The following is a 25,706-nucleotide window of genomic DNA, read 5'->3' as shown; positions in this document are numbered from 1 at the left end:
GGGCAGCTGAGGTAGTGCTGGCAGCACATGCTTATTCTTGTCTTTCTCTCCCTTCTTCCCTGTTTTTCACAGAATTCCCTTCTATCTTTTTCTTTTTTCTTGGGATATTCCAAACCATAATGACCTGGCAGTGACTCTGATATACAGTCTTAATCTTAAGGGTTGCATTGTGGACTAAAGAAGTTGTCCACCCCGGTTTCAAGGTAAATTCTGGAACATGTTTTTCTTCCCAGGGAATTATTGTGGCCATCAATTCCCTGGCCTTCCCAGGGAATTATTGTGACCATTATTGTGGTGGCCACAATAATGGTGTTGGCCTCTTACTAATATTACTGTATGTGCATTTTCCAGTGTTGCCAAAATTGCAATGAAATGTTCATAGCCCCCTGAATTAGAGAAGCAAACTGGCAGAGCAGGAGCAGAAATAAGCCTGCGGAAATACTGAATTCCTTCCATTACCACCATGCATATGCATTTTTGCCCACTTTCTACCCAGGCTATTTTCTGGCCTTACTTTCTGAGCTCCTAGACACACCCCAAAGCTATAGTCTTTGGGACATTTTGAAGTCTTTCCCGAGAATCCAAGAGGTCTACTCAATTCTAAGAGCCCAAGGCAAAAAAAAAATTCTCTCCTTTCCCTTTTGGCTTTCCTTCTCAATTGAGAAACTGCTATTTGAAGATTCATTTTAATTATTTATTTAAAAATCCAAATTTAAAAGAACCATCGAACTTAAAAAGTTGTAAAAATCCTACTCCCATATAACCTTTACTCAGAGACAACAGTCATTAATGTTTTGCTCGTATCTGCTTTATTTATCTCTCTAATCATTGCCACTATTATTATTGATGAAATATTTGCGAGTAAATTGCAGACACAATGATCCTTTAATCCCAAATTCTTCAGTGTATATCTCCTAACAACAAAGACATTTTCCTGCTAACCATAGTATAAAGATAATTTCAGAAATTTAATGTTGATATAACAGTATTATCTTACATAAGTTTCTATTCGTATTTTATCAATTGTCCCATTTGTGTCCTTTATAACTTTTTTTTTTTTTCTGTTTTAAGATCCAGTCTAGGACACATAGTGCATTTAGTTGTCATAACTCTTTAGTCTCCTTCAATCTGGAACTATTCTTCTGTCTTTAACATTGAAAAATTTTAAGAGTTCAGATCAATTGAATGTCTCTGAATTTGGGTTTGTCTGATAGCCTCACATGATTAGATTCTGTTAATGCATTTTTTGGCAGGAATGCTACAAATTCTGTGACTATTGTATCAAGAGGCATATGATTCCCCTCCTTAGGGCTTGAAACGTTTTTTTTCTTCCCTAAGCAATGTGAGAGTGTTCATTACCCCACAAACTCAACAAAAAAGTGTGTTGTCAAGCTTTTGAATTTATTGCCAGTGTGATAGGTAAAAAATGGTATCTTAATATAGTTTTAAAAATCTTTATTGAAGTTGAATTTAAAAGCAATAACATGAATACCTTTTAAGTGCACAGTGTGATGAGTTTTTGACACATGATGTAAGGTATAGACTATGTCCATCACTCTAAAAAGTTTCTTGTTCTCCTTCTCAGTAAATTCCCCCAATCCTGGCCCCAGAAAACCACTGTTTGCTTTCTGACACTATAGGTTAGGTTTTTGTACTCTAGAATTTCACACAAATGGAATCATATGGTATGTACACATTTGTGTCTGGAAGGAAGAAAATACTGGTAGTATCCCTATGGTAGATTAGAGATTTCTCATTTTTAATATGATCCAATTTAGGCTAAATGGCCTGAATATATATAGATTATAAGTAAAACTGAATTCCTCTAATTTTAAATAAAATGCAATTTCTAGTCTGACTTTTAAAATTGGTCTTCTTACTATGCCAATGTCCTAATTCCCAAAGAATGGCAGAATTATAGCATCTGTAGGAATCTCAAGACATCATTTTTATAAGTTCTATCCTTACTGCCAAATAACTTTTTGTAAACCTTCTGTGACAAGGATTCTGTACCTTCCAAAGAAATTACTCTCCATTTTAGAGTAAGCTTCTTTCTCCCTTGGGAATCTATATTGGGATCAGTGGTTAGTTCTTAAAAAGAAAAGAACTCTGAGTACAAAGTTTAACTCTACCTTTCCAAATAAATGTATTCTGAACAAGTGTTGTAAATGTTATATAGGGGAGGGGTATAAATGCTGTCATTTATTAAATTGTCTTTTCTCTCTGGGTTCTTGATTTGTCAGGGGGCACATCGCGCCAATGATTTTATTAAAGAGTTGATCCCATACCGTCTTAACTTTTCACTGTGTCATAGGTGTCTCTTCCAAGGTTTAGGAGAAAAAAAAGTAACTGCATCTTTGATACTTAATTTAGCACTGATTTCACTCTGTGTTAGGGCTGCTTTTAGCAACCTTTGAGACTCTGTGTGTGAGCCCGGTGTACAAACTGAGCTGATGAAATAAAGGAAGATCCACTTGATTGAAACATCTACTAACCCTCGCACAAATCAATCCCTACCATACTTGTATTCAAAGCTAAGTTTCTTGGTTGCTATGAATCAATACATGTGAGAGAGTCAAAAGAAGAACAGCAATTAATCGTCAGTACTAGAGAGAAATATTCACTGTTCCGGTATAAAACACTTTCCAAAACTGAACCTCATCTGCATAAAGTGTTATCTCTGATTCAATAGCTAAATGAGGAAATAAAGCCCTGATATTTAAAGTCAGTGATGCTTTGGTTCAGTTTGCTTTTTAGATGGTACTTTTTTATTTTTGGTTGATAGAAAATGACACACGGAAAGGACACGGGGAGGAGAGGAGAGTGGCAGGCCGGGAAGGTGGAGAAAATAAGGGCATATTTAACCCCTGAAAAGACAAACATTAAATAATCGATAACTTCAGGGCCCAGTGTGGCGGCGCCCATATGCACTCTAGAACCGGAAGCTGCCGGGAGTCTCGCGAGCCTTGACACCTCTCCTCCCTCTCCCACCTCTCGCGAGGTCGGCGCCAAGAACCGGGCGGCCCGAGTCCGACTGGGCAAGGGGGAGAAGCTAGTGACCTGCGAGGCGGCGCACGCGCCTCACCACATCACCCACCGCAAGGACTGGCTGTCACTGCACACAGGTAACCTGGATGGGGAGGGCCAGGCTACAGAGCGAGCGGTGGAAGATGTTTTCCTTCGCCAGTGTCTGTTGGGCATCTTCCCCGGCTGCCTCCCCGACCAGCTTATTCTTTTTTTTTTTTTTTTTAAAGATTTATTGATTGATTGATTGCTATGTCGGGTCTTCGTTTCTGTGCAAGGGCTTTCTCTAGTTGCGGCGAGCGGGGGCCACTCTTCATCGCGGCGCGCGGGCCTCTCACTATCGCGGCCTCTCCCGTTGCAGAGCACAGGCTCCAGGCGCGCAGGCTCAGTAGTTGTGGCTCACGGGCCCAGCCGCTCCGCGGCATGTGGGATCTTCCCAGACCAGGGCTCGAACCCGTGTCCCCTGCATTGGCAGGCAGATTCTCAACCACTGCGCCACCAGGGAGGCTCCCGACCAGCTTATTCTAAAGCGCCAGGCTAACCAGGTGGGGATCTGTGCCCTGGTCCTGAGGCAGCTGCCTGCGCACAGGTTCTCCTTCCTTGTGGGCTACGGTGAGACTCTGCTGTCCCACTTTTACAAGTGTCCTGTACATCTCCAAACTGTGCCCTCAAAGATTGTGTATATCTAGGACAACTGCCTTTTTTTTTGCATCAGGCTCTAGCCTGCAAAGGACAGAAATTTGTGGAAAAGGACTGAAGTAGAAATAGGGGAAATACATTTGTCTTCAAAGCGGCTGTTGAATAAATAGACTCTCCATGGTGTCTTGCCTCTGGGTCTGTGTAGAGAACTAGAATAGGGTTTCTTTAAAGATGCTCCAGCGTTCCCAGGAAGGCTGCCAGTTACCTGAGGTTTAGGTAATAGCTACAGTTCAATGAGTGTCTTGTGCCAGTCACTGTGTCGGGAACTTTACCTGAAGATCTTTGTTTTCTCTTAAAATGGAAAGATCTGTTTTTGGTGATTATAAAGCATGTTAATTTTTAAAAATCAAAACAGTAGGGTCATGTATTAAATCAGCCATGGAGCTTGTAATTCTACCCCAGAGAGAACCACTGTGAACCATTTGTTGTATTTTATTTTCAGATGCACTTTCATCCCCCATAAATACTGTACTGCATGTCCATCATTTATTTAAAAAGCTTTTCACTGTGCAAATAATAATAATAACTTTAGCAAGAAAGACACCAACATAATTACATGATATTCCAATAGTATGGCCTTATTAATTTTAAAACTGCTAATTAAATTTCTAAATAAAAAAAAACTTTTAAACAATTTATAAAGATAAGTGATTTATCAAATAATTTCAGTAGCATTGGGTCAAGACCCACTTCATATTGAACACACACTCACATTAAATAGGAAAGAGTTTGCAGTCATCTTTGATTGTCAGATTCTGGATATTGAAATATTTTCCTCGATAATTTTAACAGCTTCATTGAGGTACAATTGGTATACAGTAAATTGCACATATTTAAAGCATACAGTTGGCATATGTACACACCTGTGAAAAACATCACCATAATCAACATAACAAGCATATTAATCACACCCGAAAGTTTCCTTGTACCCCTTTCTATCTCTGCTTCCTGCCTCTCCCCACCTCCTTCCCAACCCCAGGCAAACACTGATCTATATTCTGTCATTATAGACAAATTTACATTTTTTAGAATTTTCTATAAATAAAATCACACAGTATATACCCTTTGTTTTCTGACTTTTTATCTAGCAAAACTATTTTGAGATTCATCCATGTAGTTGCATGTATCAATTGTTCCTTTTTATTGGTGAATAATAGTCTGTCATATGGCTATACCATAGTTTATCCATTTGACTCCTGATGGACATGTGTTGTTTTGTTTTGTTTTGTTTTTCAGTTTTGGCTATTACAAATCAAATCGCTATGAGCTTTATGTATATGTCTGTATGGATGTTTGTTTTCATTTCTCATACCTACATGTGGAATGTCTGGGTCATGCAGCAGGAATATGTTCAACTTTTTAAGAAACTACCAAACTGTTTTACATCCCCATTGCTTCTTAGATCTTCTTCTATTTTGTTCTTTTTTTTTTTTCATAATGGAAAAGAATATTTATTTGTTTATTTATTTATTTATGGCTGTGTTGGGTCTTCACTGCTGCGTGCGAGCTTTCCCTAGTTGCGGTGAGCAGGGGCTACTCTTCGTTGTAGTGCACGGGCTTCTCATTGTGGTGGCTTCTCTTGTTGCAGAACACTGGCCCTAGGGTGCACGGGCTTCAGTAGTTGCAGCACGTGGGCTCAGTAGTTGCGGCACATGGGCTCAGTAGTTGCGGTGCGCAAGCTCTAGTGCAAACGGGCTTCAGTAGTTGTGGCTCACAGGCTCTAGAGTGCAGGCTCAGCAGTTGTGGTGCATGGGCTAAGTTGCTCTGCAGCATGTGGGATCTTCCCGGACCAGGGATTGAACCTGTGACCCCTGCATTGGCAGGCAGATTCTTAACCACTGCCAGGGAAGTCATATTTTGTTCTTTTGTTTCAAGTTGGAAAGTAAGCCAGCTCCCATTAACTCCATCTTTGCCAGAAGCCTCCTTCAACTTACATTAAAGGCAAGAAAATTCTCCATGAGAGAAAAATAAAACAATGAAGTAAACAAATAAAAACAAATATTCACGTGCTAATACTGCACTGTAATAATCTGAGATCAGCTGAGAATTTGCCCTACCAGTGAGGACAGTTTAACAGTGTCAGAACTCTCTCAGCAAATTCCTCAGTATCTGTACTCCTCGGCCCAAGGTAATTTTCTTTTCACTTAGACAACAGTATGGGTTTAGACTCTAGATGAGAACCTCCTCTTGAATGTGGAAAATGGAAACTGGCCCCTCATAGAGAAACCTTTCCTGACCACCCAAATTAAAGTAACCCCCTAGTTATTCTATATTGTATCACTGTGGTTTTGTTATTTGTATTTTATTTATCATAACTTGATATTTTCTCATTGTCTATTTTTTAAGAAATTATCTGTCTTCTGAACTAGAATTCTCTCCATGAAAGTATATACTTTACAATCATATTCAGATTCTATTTCCTGTAGCCAGAATAATATCTGGTGCATTAGAAGTGCTTGATAAAATATGTCAGAGGAGTATTTTCTGACTCTGACCTTGGAGCAACTGTTGCTTTAAAAGAAAGTGTTCTAAAAGAAAAGGAAACATTAAAAAAAATTAATATCACAGGGCAGCTCCGTATTAACTGACATCCACCTTTCCTTGTGACTTCATTGTTTGTGTTACCTGTGAACCTTTCCTGAAATCTCCTTCTTATCTGATATCTTTCTGTCTGTTACTCTTCCTGTTGCTTCACATTTCCTGTTCTGGGGTTTGTTTTATCCTGGCACTTGAAGTCACTGTCATACCCTCCCTTGGTATCAACATCATGGGAGAAAGAAAAAGAAATCTTTCTCCTTGAGTTTTTTATTACTGTAAACAACCACTGCACTTCATGTTGTGTTTTTTTGTTTTTTGTTTTTTTTACTCCCCCATATCCTGCTACCAAATTCCAGACCTTCTCTCTTTCACAGTCCCATACCTGAAAACACCTTTCCATTTCCTCAGCTTCCTGCTCAGTTCAAGCCAAGCTTTTTGAAAGATGCCTTAATTGGTCTATCTGCTTCGAGTTCTCCTTTTGCTTTAGTTCATTTCATATATGACCCCCAGATAGTGTTCCTAAAGTAAATTCTAAATGTGTTATCCTTCTATTCAAAAAACATTAATTATTTCCTAAGCAAGGGTGCAAATTAGGAGCTTACGGTTCTAATTTAGATGGGATGTATGTTTTGTTTGTTTGGCTTACTCAGTTTTTAAAACACATTTTTTAGCCATTGTTAAATAATCAAAGGATTTTATATCAAAATCAGAATATCTAATTTTTCATGAAAACCTAAAAGATCCGCAAGTACTGGGCCCAGTCTCTCATGAGGCAATAAAGAGCTGAGTGTTGAGTACCTCCAGAGACAAAGCAAATCCACTCCAGTTTGTCTGAGTCCTCAGCTCTCCCTGTCTATTCCTGATGCTGGGACCAAGTGTAGTTTGTTATGTATGGTTGTGTTTGTGCTGTTGTTTTTCTTAGAGTGGAGAAATATTTCTCTTTCCTCATCTCTATTTCAAACATAAGAAAATGAAAGATAATCTGAGAAGCTACATATTTAAATTATAATTGAAAGGCAACGTATTTGCTTAGGGAAGTGAAGATAATTTCTAAGTGTTTAATATAAATTAAGCATATGTCTGTGTCTTATACTTGGCCCTCTTTGCCCACATACTTTACTTACCTGGCCTCTGTGAGGGTGAGAACTTGTGACCCTTTCCTGTTATATTTCAGATTGAGAACGGACTGCTCACTTGGGCATCCAGGACTGTCCAGGGCAGAGACCCGGACAGTCTGACTTTTAACCTCATCTTCTGCTGCTCCTATTCTATCTCCAGCCCAAGTTGTTGTAGCTGCACTTCTCAGCCGCTGTCCTCTAGGCCTAAATCTCCCTCTTATGGTCCCTGGTACCCCCCACCCCACCTCCTTTCCAAAATCCTGGTCCACCTACCCTTTGTCTGTGAAAATCTTCGAGTCCCTGGTCAAAGGCCAACCTCTCCAGGAGCCATTACTGACTGTTCCTCAGATGTGCCCTCCCTTAACTCAGCTGACAGAGCACCGTGTTTCTCCCTCACTTCTGGAGCCTGGATCTGCTCTTGGTTTTAGTTCCCCACTGGGGATTATGTCTAGGCTTCTGGAAGGCCCCAAAGATGCAAATCTTGCTTTTAGAAATGGAGGGAATGAAGAGAATTTACTTCTTAGTACATTAAATAGCAGATCAAAGTTCTGATATTTACAGACTACTGAGGACATTTTACTCATACGTGAGCACACACGTGCACACACACACACACACACTCTCTCTCTCTCCCATGGATACGACTAGGAGGACTATCACACAATGATTCAGAGCATGTGCTTTCAAGTTAATCATATTTACCACTGACTGTGCTATCCTAACTAAGTGTATTCTTACTTAATCCCATTGAGTCTGTTTCTTTTCACTAAAATAAATGAAATTAATAATAGTTCTTTTATAGTGTTGTTGTAAGGGTGTGCACATAGAACGCAGTACTGTGCCTGGCATGTAATAAGTACACTGTAAATGGTACTTGTTGTGACAGGGGTGACATTTTAAAAAATAATTTCTATACTTTCCTCTTTTGACTTTCCACGCACATGAACTTTACCGCAGTACTCTCAGAGGTAGGAAAAGAGAATTATGCTATGTTACAAAAGAAAGCAAATAAAAGATCATTTTCCACATTTGACATTGAAAATAGAATTATGCATTAAGACATAACCTAGGGAACCAGATTATCATTTTGAAAGAAGGCTTAAACGTTTCCTTAATATTCTTCCCTCCCCACTTTTTTTCAGCTGCGCCATGCAGCTTGCGGTGTCTCAGTTCCCCAACCGGGGATCGAACCCCATGCCCTCGGCAGTGAAAGCGCAGAGTCCTAACCACTGGACCGCCAGGGAATTCCCAAGGCTAGCTTCTTTATCTTCCTAACCAAGCCTTCCAGGTTAGGGTCTTCCTTAAGGGGATCTAGACAAGAAGACTAAGGAAGAGGGTCTGCCCCTTTCTGGCCCCAAGGGGTTATGGGAGGAAGGAGAGGGAGTGAGGGAGGAGTTCAGGGTTTGACATGTGTTGCTGTTGGCAGTTGTCATTTCTCAGTCATCACTGTCACACACACTGATACTCTCCCTCCCCTCATTCCAATACTGCTATTGTCTCAGCCATCACACCCACAAGGGTTCCTAACCCTCTCTCAGGCAAGAGGAAAGCATTCCTGTAGTACAGTGCTGGAAGGGGTTTTCCTTCCCATACAATTAGAGCTATTTTGGCCAACTTCCAGTTCTTGAGCTATCAAGGCTCTCTTGCAGGACCACTCAGTACTGCATCCAAGCACATTTCTTGCTGATGGTCAACCAGGCAACCTTTCAGACCTTTTCTATCTCAAGATGTGTTCATTCAAAATTTAGCCTTCATCTCCTCAATTTTGAGGATATGAGGATGTTGTCTGTAAAAAAAAAGAAAATTCAAGCAATCATTAACATGTATGTAAGTAAGAAACTGATACTTGAAATTCCTCCAGACTGAGATAACTACAATTGAAATTTAATGCTTCTCCTTTCATATATCTCTTTCTGCATATAGACACACATATATTATATGTCTATATAATTTTACATAATTTATATCATGTCATGTTTGCTGTTTTTCTCAGAAACAATCTTCTTGTTTTTTTTTAATTACTTCTTCCTCCCTCTTTCTTCTTATGCAGTCATAACATCCATGTGTCATACATTTTCATATCTGTCTCTGGCTCATATTATCATATACAGACAAATACATATGTGTACCCATACATACATGTGTAGAAATGTAAGGCTTTGGGGAAACTGCTTGCTTTATAAAAATGGGATCATAATATGTACATTTCTTTTTATGCTGCTTATGCCTTTAATGTATCTTTTTAAGGTAACATAATATTTCACAGTATGACTGTATCCAAATTTATACAACCATTTCCTTTTTGATGGAAGTAAGGCTTCTATTATATATTTACTTTGATTTGGATCTGTAGTTTGTCTCATGCTTTCTGTCAATTTTTCTTTTTTTAAAATCAATTTAAAATCTTTTTATTATAGATAAAAATGCTATCTGCCATAGTGTTTGGAAATATTTTTCACTATCTTAATTTATCTTGTAATTTATAATGTCTTTTCCCATTAAACATTTTCTATCTAGTCAAGTATGTCTACTTTTTCTTTTACATCTTGTAGTAAACTATTAAGCCTCCTGGATCTGCCCTCCATTTTTGTTATTAATGTTTTATTTCTTTTAATTTTTGCTCTGCATTTTGTGATTTTTCTTTGAGTGGCTCTTATAGGTCACCTATTGGGTATTCATCAGGAACCAATCTCTCCTTTGATTCACTTGCTGACTTTGTAAATCATTTTTAAAGGTCTTTTTTTTTTTTTTTTAAATTTATTTATTTATTTATTTATTTACTTTTGGCTGTGTTGGGTCTTCGTTTCTGTGCGAGGGCCCTCTCCAGTTGTGGCGAGCGGGGGCCACTCTTCATCGCGGTGCGCGGGCCTCTCACTATCGCGGCCTCTCTTGCTGGGAGCACAGGCTCCAGACGCGCAGGCTCAGTAATTGTGGCTCACGGGCCCAGTCGCTCCGCGGCATGTGGGATCTTCCCAGACCAGGGCTCGAACCCGTGTCCCCTGCATTGGCAGGCAGACTCTCAGCCACTGCGCCACCAGGGAAGCCCCTAAAGGTCTTTTTAAAAAGGTTTTAATAGAATCTTCCTAAATGCTCTTATTATTTATTTTCTAAATTTAAGTTGTCACTTACCTCTACCAGCAATTCTAATCCATGAAATTCTTCCAAGTCTGGGAGTTCTGTTTGTTATTCTTCTTTCTGGCTGCTGGCTGATGGATTGTAATTATCCATCACTTATTCATGGTTTTACAGCCTTAGGGCTCAAACCAAGCTTTAGGGACCCCATGTGGCATAAACCTACCAGTGGTGGGAGATGCAGCATGCTCTGCTCCTGTGGGCCAGAAACACACCTGCTGACAAACTGTCAACATCTGATCAAGACACCAGGATGAGGCTTCTCTCCTCCCACGTTTCCTCACTGCAAAGACTAAAGTCTCAAAGTATCAAAGAGAGAGAAAGAAAGGAAAGAAGGTGGAAGGGAGAAAAGGAAGGAAGGAAGGAAAGAAAGAAAGAGAAGAAAGAAGGAAAGAAAGAAAGAAAGGAAAGGAAGGGAAAGAAAGGAAGGAAGGAAGGAAGGAGGGAGGGAGGGAAGGAGGAATAAAGAAAGAAATGAAAGGAAGGCAAACCCAGCAATCCCACTACTGAGTATATACCCAGAGAAAACCATAATTCAAAAAGACACATGAACCCCAATGTTCATTGCAGCACTATTTACAATAGCCAGGTCATGGAAGCAACCTAAATGCCCATCAACAGACAAATGGATAAAGAAGATGTGGTACATATATACAATGGAATATTACTCAGCTATAAAAAGGAACGAAATTGGGTCATTTGTAGCGACGTGGATGGACGTAGAGACTGTCATACAGAGTGAAGTAAGTCAGAAAGAGAAAAACAAATATTGTATATTAACACATATATATGGAATCTAGAAAAATGGTACAGATGAACTGGTTTGCAAGGCAGAAATAGAGACACAGATGTAGAGAATAAATATATGGACACCAAGGGGGGAAAGCGGGGATGAGGGGTGGGGGGTGGTGGTGGGATGAATTGGGAGATTGGGATTGACATGTATACACTGATGTGGATAAAATGGATAACTAATAAGAACCTGCTGTATAAAAAATAAATAAATTAAATTAAATTTAAAAGAAGAAGGAGAGAGAGAGAAAAGAGAGGCAGGAGAAGGAAGGAAAGAGAGAAAGAAAGGGAGAGAAGAAAAAAAAAGAGAGGCAAGAGTAGGAAGGAAGGCAAAGGGGGAGAGGATGAAAATTTATCTGGTAGACAGCCCGAGACTAGTTCCCAGCCAACAGCCAGCATCAATTCTTATCCATGTAAGGGAGCCATCTTGGATGACCAGCTCAGTCTTCACATAACTCTAGTCCCAGCTGCTGTGAAAGACTCCAGATCAAAATTGCCCAGCTGAACCCAGAAAAATCATAAAACCATGAGAGATAATATACTGTTACTTTAAAATGCTACATTTGGGGAATTGTTTGTTATTCAGCAAATATATAAGGAAACAGAGATTGATACTTGCATATGAGGTGTTTTTGTAACAAAAACCTAAAACATGTAACATTGATTTTGGGACTAGATAGTGAGAAGAAGCTTGACAGGGCATGAGGAAACTGTTACCAAACTTTTGAAGGACTGTGAGGAAGTTATTATTGGAGTCTGGATGAGAGAGGATTATGGCAGAACAATTAGCAACACTATCCCCTGAGTCTTAACAAACTTGTGACTTTGCTCAGGAGACTTTCAGGCAGAACGTTGAAAGCGATAACTGGGTTCTTCTAGTGCCTGTAATAAAAGCATAAGAAGAGAAAGTTGAATTAAAGAAGAAACAGTCCAGTTTTTTACTAGAATGTATGAAATAAGATCCATGACAATGTTTCTAGCTAGCAAAAGGTTCTTGCAGTAAGAAACGACCTCAGAACAAGATCACATCCTTGGCACTACGAACAAAACACGGTCTCAGGGTAAAGATGAAGTCAAGGACTTAGTTGTAAGATCTTTTCTTGATACCTCAGGAAGATAAAATGTGTATGTGCCCCATAGACCTCATAGGTAGACAATACGCTTTTAAGAATCTTAAGGGCATGACTCTCTTATCTGCTAGACAAAAAGGCTTCTAAGAATCTCAAAGACATCATCTCAGAGCACCCTGTTCCTCAATCCAAAGAAGAATGGGGCCTATCCCGGAGATATTTGTGGGTGTGGCTTTTTGTCACATAGACGGAGCAACAATAATAATCACAGAAAGCTTACACCATTTTTTAAGAGCATTACGTTGGCAAAAAAAAAATCAAAACCAAACAAAAACAACCACCTACTCAGACTTCAGGGACAGAGACAGTTCAAAAGTAAAAGAGCCCTTATAACCCCTGACCTTCTACAGGCACGAGTCAGTCTGAGAAATATGCTCAGCTGTGAAGAGTGCTATTTCTTAGGGAGGAAAGATGACTCAAGAGTGCAGAACCGAGAGCCCAGAAGGCAGAGCCTAGAACTTCAGAGAATCACTTATAGGGAGGAGGAAGATTGGACTCAACAAAATTTCTCTAGCTCACTAACACTTATGTGCTTCCTATTCTTCTCCTTTTCACATAGAAATGTCTCCTACAGTTATCTTCTCCCTGTCTTAGCATTGTACACTGGGTGTGTATCAGAAGATAACCTGTCTCTTTAATTCACGGGTCTTCAGATTAAGAGAATCATGCTCTAGGAGCTGCACCCGAGGACCTTCAGTAGAGGGAGCTGTCCCCAAGGAGCTCCATTTATATTTAGACCTGATTTAGGTAATGAGATCACAGACTTCAAGCCTCACCCTGATGACTTAATAGAGTGAGGATTTGGAGGTCTTAGGAAGGTTGTGAGAGCATTTTGTTGCTAGATGGGAAATGAATCATGGAGGTTAGAGGAAGACGGTAAGAACCAGTTTCCCATGACGGCCCCCATGAACTACACTTCCCAGTATTCAAGTTCTGTGTAGTTCTCTCCCCACTGAATCTGGGCTGGCCCTATGTAGCTCATAGAATGTAGTTGAAGTGATGCCACATGACCCCCAAGAGTCTGTCATAAGAAGCCTTGTAGTTTCTGCTTTGGTCTCTTGGAACACTCATTCTTGGAATGCTCTCTCTTATAATCCAGCTGCCATGCTGTAAAAAGCCTAAACCACATCGAAAAGCACATATAAGCACTCTGATAGAGAGCCCCAGCTAAACTACAGCAAACAGCCAGAATCAACTGCCAGCCATGCGAGCAAGCTGTCTTCTATGTCAAGCCCCGTTAAGTCTTCAGAAAAATCCAGTGCTTACTACCATCTGACAGCGACTACACCAGAGGCCTGAAGCAAGAACTACCCAGCTGAACATGGTCAACCAACAAAACTAGTAAAGAACAAATTGTTGCTTTTAACTCATTACAATTCATAGTGGTTTGTTACCAGAAATAGGCAAATAGAATACTACCAAACACTTTTCCAATATGTTTGTAGCCAATTTATATACTCCTGCCAATAAAGTGTGACAATATCACATGCTGGCAAGGATATGAATCAACTAGGATTCTTATATTTTGCTGGCAAGAGATTCTAGGGGATGTATAGTCCTAGTTGTTTTTCGTAATATGACAGATTTATTTATATAAAATCACATACCCCAGAATCCACCCATTTAAAGTGCACAATTCAGTGGTTTATAGTATATTCACAGAGTTGTGCAAGCATATCACAGTCAAATTTGGAACATTTTTATCATTTCAAAAAAAGAAATCCCATATGTATTAGTAGTCACGCCCCATTTCCCTCCAGCTTCTCCAGCTGAAGGCAACCACTAACCTACTTTTGTCTTTGTAGATTTGCATGTTCTGGGCATTTCATATAAATGGAATCATAAAATATGTAGTCTTTTGCAAATGCTTTCTTTCAGTTAACATGTTTTCAACATTTACCCACGGTGAAGCATGTGTCAGTATTTAATTCCCTTTCATTGCTGAATAATATTCAATTTTATAGTGTGATAGATGGAATAATGGCCCCCCAAAGATGTCCATATCCTAATCCCCAGAACCTATGCATATGTTGCCTTATGTGGCACAAGAGAGTTTGAAGAAATAATTAAGTTATGGATCTTGAGATGAGGAAATTATCCTGAAGTATCTGGGTGCACCCGCTAGAATCACAGGGACATTGTAAGAGGGAGGCTACAGGGTCAAAGTTAGAGAGTAAGTGATGTGACTATAGAAGCAGAGGGCGAAAAGGTTTGAGATACAAGGCCATGAGCTAAGGAACAAGGGAAGTCTTTAGAAGTTGGAAAGACAAGGAAATGGAATTCCTCCCCACAGCCCCGAAAAGGAGTACAGCCTTGCGAACATCATTTTAGGACCTCTGACCTCCAGAATTAAAATATAATAAACTTGTGTTGCTTTAAGACACTAAGTTTACAGTGTTACAGCAGCAACAGGAAACTAATACATACAGATATACAACATCATACATATATGTGCATGTATACATCTATCTCTATACACACATGTTTATATTCATATATATATATATTCATTAGTTGATGGACATCTGAGTAGTTTTCACTTTATGGCTACTGTGAATAATGCTGCTGTGAACATTTGTTTACAAATTTTTGTTTGGACATGTTTTCATTTGGGGGTATATAGTTAGGAGTGGAATTGTTGCATTATATGATAACTCTATGTTTACCATTTTAAGAAACTGCCAGACTGTTTCCCGAAGCTTTGTAGCATTTTATATTCCCGCCAGCAGTGTCTGAGGGTTTCATGCTCTCCAAAATTGTCAACATTTGTCATTATCTGCCTTGTTTATTATAGCCATCCTGGTGGTGTGTAGTCATCTTACTGTGGTTTTGATTTGTATTTCACTGATGGTTAATGATGTTGAGCAAATTTTCACGTAGTTATTATTCATTTGTATATCTTTGGTGAAATGTCTATTCAGATTTTTTTACTTTATTATGACAAAAAATTAGAAACAAAGTTTCTACAGTGAGAATTGATTAAATACGTTAATTAAATACAACAGAATACTAAGGCTCCACTAAAGATTGTGCTTACCATATTTATAGTGTGTTACTTGTATTTCCATATTTATAGTGATATAATTATATTTATAGTTTCGTCACACAAGTTGCAAAAAAGAATGGTAACATTTTTGTAAACACACACATATTACAAATATCCATAGGGAAAAAAGTCTCAAAGGTGTATATCAACTTCTAGCTGTTACCTTTGGATGATAAAATTATGAGGTAATTTTCTGGGGTTTTTTTTTAGCATTTTTTAATTTCTCTGATAAACACATATTACTTGTATTTAGAAAAGAAAAGGGTTGTTTTTCTTTCAAGCATATTCTGTGTTTTTAAACATGTAGGATGCATTATAAAATTAAAAATAGATTTTTCCTATGTTAGCTTTCTTTAAAAATATTTCTCTAAGTAATTAAAAATTTGCCCTCTGTGTATAACTAGGTTCCCAAATTCTTCATATTTTCAAAGCATAATAGTCCCAACAAATATAAAACTGAAATCTAAACTCAAGTGCACAAAGAAATTCTGGTCTCAGATATATCCCATCAGTCCAGAGAGAAAACAACAAAAAACCATCAGAATTACAAACTGTTCTACCATCTAGATTTTCTTCAATAGTCATTTACCCAGTCTACCGCCAAATGTAAAAGACCACTTGAAAACTCTGCTTTGTTGTCATTACAATAAGGAAAACTTTGCATAGCTCTAATGATATCTAATCACTGTAGTTTTCCCTGGGATTTCATTCTTAGAACCCAATTACCAAAACTCTGAAGAGATCTATTCCCACTCAGCTGATGAACTGCCTCTCTAAGCTGAAACCAGCAGGGCTATTTTAATATTCATCTATATTAAATGTATAAATATGTTCAATATTTATACTTAATCTATAGTCCTTGGACACAGACTCACTAGCAACACTCGAGAATCTTAGGACATGATCAATATTTCCAGATTGCATTGGCTCTCACATCCTTAGGATTTTCTAGATACAGGATCATGCCATCTCTAAATAGAGATAGTTTTATTTCTTTCCTTTCCATCTGGAAAGTTTTTTTTTTTGTTTTTTTGTGTTTTTCAATTTTCTTGCCTAATTGCCCTGGCAAAAACCTCAGTACAATATTGAATAGAAGTGATAAGAGCAGACATCTTTTTCTTGTTTCTGTGGGAAAGCATTAAGTCTTTCACTACTATACATGATGTTAGCTGCTCATTTTCTTGTAGATGACCTTTGCCAGATTAAGTTCCCTTCTATTCCTAGGTTTTTTTTTTTTTTTCTTTTTTTATCATAAAGGGATGTTGGATTTTGTCAAATGTATCTCTGCATCTGTTGAGAGGATCGTGTAGTTTTTGTTTTTATTCTATTTAAATGGGGTATTAAGCTAATTGATTTTCAGTTGTTAAATCAATTTTGCATTCTTGGGATAGCTACCAAGAATTTTGTCACAGTGTACAATTCTTTTGCTGGATTTGATTTGATAATATTCCATTGAGAACTTTTACTAAGGGACATTGGTATGTAGTTTTCTTGTGATCTTTATCTGATTTTGGTATCAGGGTGATGCTGGTCTCATAGAATAGTTGGGAAGTATTCCCTCCTCTTCTATTCTTTGGAAGAGTTTGTGAAGAATTGGTGTTAAGTCTTCTTTAAATGTTTGGTAGAGTTTATTACTGCAGCCATCTGGAATTTTATTGGTAGAAAATTTTTGAAAACAAATTCAATCTATAAACTTATAGTCTACTCAGATTTTCTATTTCTTCTTGAGTCAGTTTTGGTAGTTTATGTCTTTCTAGGAATTGGTCCATTTTATCTAAGTTAACTAATTTGATTGAAAACAATTTCATAGTATTTCCCTAGAATCCTTTGTATTCCTTTAAAGTCAGTTGTAATGTTCTGTTCCTGCCATTGCCCACCCCTCCCCCCATCAGTTCAGCTAAAAGATGCAAGTTTTGTTTTTATTGATTTTCTGCATTTTTTTGTTATTCTCTATTTCATTAATTTTCACTCTAATCTTTACAATTTTTTCCTTCTGCTTCTTTTAGGTTTAGTTTGCCTTCTTTTATTTAGCACCTTAAGGTAGAAGTTTAGACTACTGATTTGAGATCTTGTTTCTTTTATCAGTATGAATTTATAGCAATAAATTTCCCTGTAAGCACTGCCTTAACTGAGTCCCATAAATTTGGTATTTAAAAAAATTATTTTCTAATGTTCTTTTAATTTCTTTTTTGACCCAACTTTCTTTGCCCCATTGCTTATTTAGGAGTGTGTTGTTTAATTTCCAATATGTGTTAATTTTCCAGCTTTCCTACTATTACTGATTTTTAATTTAATACCACTGTGGTCAGAGAACATACTTTGTATGATTTTAATACTTGAAAATTTATGTATGAATTTAATACTTGAAAATTTAAAAATTTATTTTACAACAATACTTGTTGTATAGCATAGCATATGGTCTATACTGAAGAATGTTCCAGGTGTACTTGAGAAGAATGTGTATTCTGCTGTTATTGGGTAAAGTGTTGTATAGATGTGCATTAAGTCTAGTTGGTATATAGTGTTGTTCAAACCTTCTATGATGTCACTCCTCAGAGGGTGCATCCTTGGGCATGTACACAGTCACTCTGGGATGACAATGGTTTTAGCAGGGCTCTTTTTGACTGTCTCTTTCCTTGATCTTTCTGTTAAGCTGTCTACCTCTGTTGGCATCACACCCAGCTATTTGACTCCAATAACTGCTGGTTGATTGCTCTATTGTTTTCAGCAATGCCTAAGTATATAAATTGATCCACAGTCTAACCCAATTAAATTTGGGCCACTTGTGGAGGTAGTTTTTCTATCCCAGGAGATTTTTTTTTTTTTTTTAACCTCTTTCCACGGTTCTCTATGATAAACAAGTTAGTGTACAATTTATTTTATTGCTTTCGTGGAGCTAATTGCTTACTACAAAAATCTCCGTTGTTTTCTAGAGCATGTTTATCCTTGAATTCCCCCTCATTCTTTTCTAAATAAAGTCAGTTTCTTTAGGAAGAGCTTCAGAGCTCTTTGTTCTTATGCCCAGCTTCATGCTCTGGGGAAAAAAAATCTCTGAACCATTTACTGTGGAGTTGGGTGTGAGGACAGTGGTCCATTTCTCTTGGAGTGACACACCTTTTTTTTGTGCAGGGATTTGGTAAATGATGAAAGCCCCTGGTCTTCTTGGCTTTCCTCTCCTGATATGGAACCTCTGACCTATAAGCAAGCTGGGCCAAAGGCAATCAGGTCCCCAGTGTTTTCAGCCTGACACACCAGCAGTAGGGCCTCCACCCTATGAGTGGGAACTGGATGGAGGAAGGAAGCCCTAAACCTCTTGCCTGCAGTCACCTGGAATTTAGACAGAGTGGGAAGGGATGAGAAATGTTGGTGGCTTGCTCCTCCCAGGGAAGTACTGGGGAGGTATTTTTAGGGATTTTATTTTTTTCAGATTATTGCCTGGAAGCCAGGGGAAGAAGAAGCCCCATCTTCTTGACCATAATTTCTTGGAGTGGAGCTTTGATGCTTAGCTGGCAGGGGCAATGGAGATAGGGAACCAATTGTTGCTCAAGTGTGATAGAGTCTGGCTGTTCTTATAAATATTCAGTGCATTTTTCTTGAATAACTCTTTCTTCATTTGCTGTGTGCTTTTAGGACAATTTCTAGAGATTTTAAATATTTATTTATTTATTTATTTATTTTTTGGCCACATTGCATGGCATGTGGGGTCTTAGTTACCCGACCAGGGATCGAACTGACGCCCCCTGCGTTGGAAGCTCGGAGTCTTAACCACTGGACCGCCAGGGAAGTCCCTATTTATTTTATTTTAAAAATAACTGTCACCATTCATGGTTGTTTTTTCAGGGAGTGGATCCACAGAGCTCCTCATGCCAACATTCTGGAAGTGGATCCCCTTACGAGGTTCATTTTTTAAAAAAATATTTATTTATTTATTTATTTACTTATTTATTTGGCTGCGTTGAGTCTTAGTTTTGGCACACAGGATCTTCACTGCAGCATGCAGCATCTTTTATTGCAGCGTGCGGGCTTCTCTCTGGCTGTGGTGTGCGGGCTCTAGAGTGCACGGGCTCAGTAGTTGCGGTGCCTGGGCTTAGTTTGCCCCACAGCATGTGGGATCTTAGTTCCCCGACTAGGGATTGAACCCATGTCCCCTGCATTGGAAGGCGGATTCTTAACCATTGGACCACCAGGGAAGTCCCACGAGGTTCATTTTAATTAGCATTTCCTCAACAACTAATGATGTTGAAAATTTTTCAAAGGCTTATTCAGGTCTTTTGCTCTTTGTTTTGTTGTTGAGTTGTTTGATTTTTTTAAAAATTGATTAGTAGGAGTTCTTTAAAGTGTCTAAAACTGAGTACAGTGTTGAATATATGTATCACAACACTTTCTTCCCGTCTGTGGCTTGCCTTTTTTACTCACTTAATGGCGACTTTTAATCAACAAAGGTTCTTAATTTAATGAAGTCAAGGTATAATTTTTTTCTTTAATGGATAGTTCTTTTGTGAATCATATTTAAGAAATCTTTGCCTTCCCAAAGATCATGAAGATATTCTCCTACATTTTCTTCTAGAAACTTTTTTTTTAGTTTAATTCTATGATCCATCTTGAATTTTTCTTTGTGTATAATAAGAGCTAAGATTCGTTCTTTTGCCCAATATGGATCCCATTGAATAAGCACCATTCACTAAAAAAGACCATGTTTTTTTCCCCTTACTGAATTGCACCTTTGTCATGAATCAAGTGAACATTTATGTGTGGATCTTTTTCTTTACTCTTTACTTTGTTCCATTGATCTACATGTGCAGCATTGGGCTCAGACCGCAGTATCTTAATTAGTGCTGTTTTATGGTAAATCTTGAAATCTGATCATCTAAGTCTTATAGCTTTGTTCTTCTTTAAGAGACCATTCTGGGACCTTTGCACTTCCATACAAATGCTTGTCAATTTATACACATGCATACACACACAGACACAAACACACATACACACGCCTGTTAGGATTTTGACCTAACTAAATGGACTTCATAGACCAATAAGGAGAATTTTGACATTTTATTTTTTTGTTTGATTATTTTTTGGTTTTTTGGGGGTTTTTATTTGGCTTCATCCCACGGCATGTGGGATCTTAGTTCCCTGACCAGGGATTGAACTGGTGCCCCTTGTATTGGAAGCACAGAGCTTTAAGCACTGGGCTGCCATGGAAGTCCCTTGACATCTTAATAATATTGAGTCATCCAGTCCATGGACATGATATTGTTCTTTATTTACTTAGGTCTTCTTTAACCCATCTCATTCATGCTTTGTAGTTTTCAGTGTCTTTCACATATTTTATTAGATTTATTTCTAGAGATTTAATTTTTTCATATTTTTATAAATAGTATTGTTTTTCAAATTTTAATTTTCAATTGGTTGTTGCTAGAATACATAAATACAATTTACTTCCGTGTATTGCCCTCATAATCCAGCAACCATGATCAATTTACATATTCATTTTAATTGTAGATTCTTTGAGGGGTTTTTTGGTGTATAATCGTTTAAAATTTTATTTCTGCTACCATCATTTGTATCGTCTTCAATTAGTTCTTCGACAATTGACCTCTACTTTTTTGTGCTCAACTAAAATGCTGATTATTTCCTTGTTGGTGTACATTTCTTTTTAATGTTTAGACGAGCAAACAAAAAAGATTCAAATGTGGTTCATTGAAGTAACTGGGCACTTCATTGCCATATCTAATTCAATCCAGAATATAACAATATTGGTGACAGAAGCTAAGAATGACTCAAACAAGAGTTTATTAGTTCAACCAAAAAACTTCCTGTGTACATCAAAGCTCAAGATTTGTTTTCTTTTTTTTTTGCTTGGGTTTCCTGATTCCCATGTTACCTTTTGTACTTTTTATTTAAAGTATTTCCTGTGGGGTTTATGTTTAGTCACAGATTTATCTGCCAATTCCTAGAAAAATTTATATTTTCTTACTCCATTCCTCTTTTCTTCCTGAAATGCAATACTAGCTGCTTCCTCTACTGTGTGTTAATATTAACCAGAAGAAGCTCAGTTTTTCCAGTCACTTCCACAATGATATAATCCATTATAGCCACTAAAAGTCACTCCTTATTTAGGACAAAGGATTTAAGGAACCTTAGTCCCTTAATATAATGATTACACTCTGATAACTTGATAGCTGTGTATGTAAACTATCTGAGTCAGGTTGGAGGGAATATTTTGTAACATGTGCTGTCAGCAGAATAAAGATAACATCATTTTCACAGTAGCCTTTGGCTCAGTTATCATTTAAAAATTACTGTTGTGAAGAATTGCAAAAGGTATATATATGTTCCTCTGATTGGAATGTCAGCTCAGTGATTACATTGCCAGTGAGCTAGGACAACACTTGCTCTGTGCCTTGTTTAAAGTTAGTGTTTAGTAAATACTTTTTGATTGATTTGATGAAACATGTCATCCAAGAGCCAATCGAGTGTTCTTCATAAATTCAAGGGAATCCTCTTTTCTACTAAGTCTTCAGAAGAACTTTTAAATTCCCTGGATTCTTCTGAGGCAAGAGAAGATGATGTGTTTCTGGTTTCCTATCTAAAATCTAGTAAAGTTTATTTTAATGTATTTTATAATGTAGAAATACAATAATAATAATACATATAATAGTAAATTTTATCAAACATTTATTTTTCAGAATTTTTCCACAGGAAATTAGAGTACCTTAAATGCTTATTTTAATGAAAAAGCTTGACCTTAGAAAGCCAAAAGATGTGCTTTGAGAAAATTCAACTGGAGAAATTAGAAATTTCGTTTCTATTTTATTCATGAAGGCATACAGATGTTAATATATATAATAAGCATAATATCTATAACATTATGAATTCCCTTCATACTTTGAGCCAGGCATAGTGATAAATGAATAGTTTTTGTTCAATTTGTAGTTAATGATTGATTTATAAATAAAAAATTGTTTTCTTCTGGGCTGATAAGAACAGGTGGCTAATTTATACCATATACAAACAACCATATTTAAGGCTTCCACTGGACGTATTGGTGCCTATAAATTGACATCTTCCACTAGTTGCCAGGAGGTCCCTTTCAGCAACACAAAGCTGTGTATTCTCTCTTCTTCATCAGAATAAATCAGTATGTTTAATTAAAATAATGCAAATATCACTACTATACGAGTCACATTTATATGACTATTATAATTATACATATTTAAGACTTATTAACATTATAATCTAAAATTGTCTTAAATTTAAAACATATAGTGTTAACGAGAGCACTGTTTAAATATTTAGTCAATTGTAAATTTGTTGATATTGTATCTAATTGGAATTACAATGAGATAAATGGAGACTAGACCTCATTTAAACCCTTTATGGGCATTGCTTTCAAATTAGGGAAACACCCTCCGCACCCAAACTTCTACCTCTTTGCTCCAATTTACTGTAGTCTACAGCACTGGAGCATATCTTCACTTGCTTTAGGTAAACATAAAGTGGTATTTCTTCCAGACTTCACGGTAGTAGGTTTGCATCTCCATGACATTTGAATATGGCATTCGTTCATTGTTCAAATGCTTTGTTTGCACAACTACTCTGTATTTGCATACAAACAAAAATAAGAGTCTGTGTCTATATTCAAGGGGGAAATAGGGAGACAGACATGAATGCAAGCAGTGGCAACTCTATTCTGGTGTGTGCTGCTTCCGAGGGACAGAAAGAGAGAGCAATTATGAGAGGGGAGTGGGGACTCAGAAGACAGTTTTTAATACAGCAAGATGCATGAGCTTGCAGGACCAGTAGGAATCGTGAATGAAAAGATCTGTGTGTTTGTGAATTAGAGAAGGTACTAGAAGTGAGTGGTAACATAGAAGAGTATTTCAAGCTGAGGAAACAGCATATACAATTTTCATAACTCTTCATGCTCTTTAAAATGTGAGTCCTCCTGTAAAGTGAATTAACATCTCAAAGGTTTCAACAGGTTTCAGTTGGTGTCAAGAGGTGATACCTATTTATAATAAAATTAATGCACTCATTGCTTTTATAACCTCATACTAATTTTCTATATTCATTTCAAGTATCACTTAATTATAAAATGCATTTCATTTTATTTTCTTATGAAGGCACTCACTGGATTGCAAAAATCATTGAGAACATTCCCAATGCTAGAATTTTACGCTAACACCTCTATTGAACTGGGAGACATTTCTAAATTTGAAGAGCTAAAAATGTACTGTGAGAGGAGTTATTCCAACGCATTTGAACTACAACATGCTACCAATGAATATTAAACAAAAACAATGCAAGGTAAGTTCAATGGTTAAGGGCAGGGGCTCGGAGGTACACAAACCTGGACTTGGATTCTTGCTGTGTCACTTTCAAGCTATGTGACCTTTGAAAATTGCTGATGCTCTCTGAGCTTTGGTTTCCTCATTTAATACAGGGATAATAATATTCATCTCATATAGTGTGATGAAGATGAAACAAGATAATAAGTTTATAGGTGTTACCACAGTATCTGGCTCATAAAAATTATTATCTTTCAGTAATGAAAGAAATCTGAATCAGTATGTCAGCTGTAATTATGCTAGGCAATGTCTTATTCTATTCTGAATCTGGTTTGAGTCTTTTTACTTTAAATATTGATGTCTAGAGAAAGAAAAACTGCCTTAATTTTATTTTAATTATTTTATCTATAATTTTTGCAAAAGATTATATAGGAAAAGAATTAAAAATAAACTATGATATAAAACACTGAAGAATATTTAACTCAAGCCATTTCTAAAGTCCCCACATTATTATTTTAAGTTACTTCTGGGACTTCCCTGGTGGTGCAGAGGTTAAGAATCTGCCTGCCATTGCAGGGGACACAGGTTCGATCCCTGGTCCGGGAAGATCCCACATGCCGTGGAGCAGCTAAGCCAGTGCACCACAACTACTGAGCCCACGTGTTACAACTACTGAAGCCCGTGCGCGTAGAGCCTGTGCTCCACAACAAGAGAAGCCACTGCAATGAGAAGCCCAGGCACCACAAGGAAGAGTAGCCCCCGCTCACCGCAACTAGAGAAAGCCTGCGTGCAGCAACGAAGACCCAACAGAGCCAAAAAAAAAAAAAAAAAGAAGTTACTTCTAATTTTAAAGAATATCTTCTATCTTCATATACTTCTTATTCAAATTTGTTTTCATGGAGAAATGCATAATCAGAAAAAAGAATAATATTTTTAAAGCAAAGGCAAGATACATGTGTCCACTGTAAACAATTTCCCAGTAATGAAGCCTCTTTAAACAATGTCAGCCATATTCTTAAAAAATCTACCAAATGTGCATAAATCGAAGCAGATATTCCAGTGATTGTAACTCTGCGACCACAGTGTTTCCACGTACATCATCTACTCTTCCACCCAAATAAAAGTAAACACAACGAGAGGCAAATGCCATGAAGTTTTGTTTTTATCCCAAGCAAATCTATCAGAACAGGTGAAAGTATACTAACCTGAGTACATTTTGACTCAACCGAGCATCTTCATTTGAAACAGACTGTCTGTAAGACAGGGAGAGAGAGATTTGGGGAGGAAAGGAGTCTGGTAAGCTCAATAACCCTTACTCAGAGCAATACAGTGAAACTGATAACAAAAGCTACCAGAGATTAAGCTGTGCTTTATAAACATTACAACAATGACAAGAGTAGGTATTTTTCCTCTTATAAGTAAAGAAACTGAAACTCGGATAGGTTAGGGTGCGTCTTAAAACCACCACACTAACAGTACAGCCTGAAGGTACAATCATTTCAGTGTGACCCTTAATGGGGACTGAGACTGTCTGGTTGCCCGTGGTCTCCCTAGAGGATGACCTGTCCCCTCTTGCTGATGGCCGAGCCCTGAGAGCTTGGAGGATGGACAAGCCTTAAATGCCCCAGGAGGGCCAGTCAGAGAGTTAAGTTCCTCCTCTGATCTTTCCCTATCAGCTCTCCACCCTACTTGGCCTCCTATATTTTATTCCTAACCTTTGTCTCTCCTTTTATAATGTTTCCCACTTTCTTACGTGAAATTTATGTTTTCAGCTCATTTCATGATATTTAGTTAATATTTAATTTTTTAAATAGCATTTTAATTTTTAAAAAATTTAATTTTTTAAATATTTAGTTAATATTTAATTTTTTCTCCAAAGTACTATTCTGCCTTCCCTTCATATCCCTCAACCTCCCCCTAATGTTTCTTATAGTTTCTT

General features: G+C 37.6%; 1 long non-coding RNA gene across 1 annotated transcript; it reads left to right on the top strand.

Moving 5' to 3' along the window:
* The first annotated feature begins 3,016 nt into the window (after positions 1-3,016).
* On the top strand, positions 3,017-24,685 carry LOC137775427 (uncharacterized). The gene is made up of 3 exons (XR_011076021.1): positions 3,017-3,125; positions 23,603-23,786; positions 24,344-24,685. It is a non-coding gene; the product is annotated as an uncharacterized lncRNA (long non-coding RNA).
* The last annotated feature ends 1,021 nt before the right edge of the window (positions 24,686-25,706 follow it).

Source organism: Eschrichtius robustus, chromosome 13, assembly GCF_028021215.1.
Source record: "Eschrichtius robustus isolate mEscRob2 chromosome 13, mEscRob2.pri, whole genome shotgun sequence".
Lineage (NCBI taxonomy): Eukaryota > Metazoa > Chordata > Mammalia > Artiodactyla > Eschrichtiidae > Eschrichtius > Eschrichtius robustus.
The sequence above is the reverse complement of the archived record's forward strand: the minus strand, read 5'-3'. Positions and strand labels throughout refer to the sequence as shown.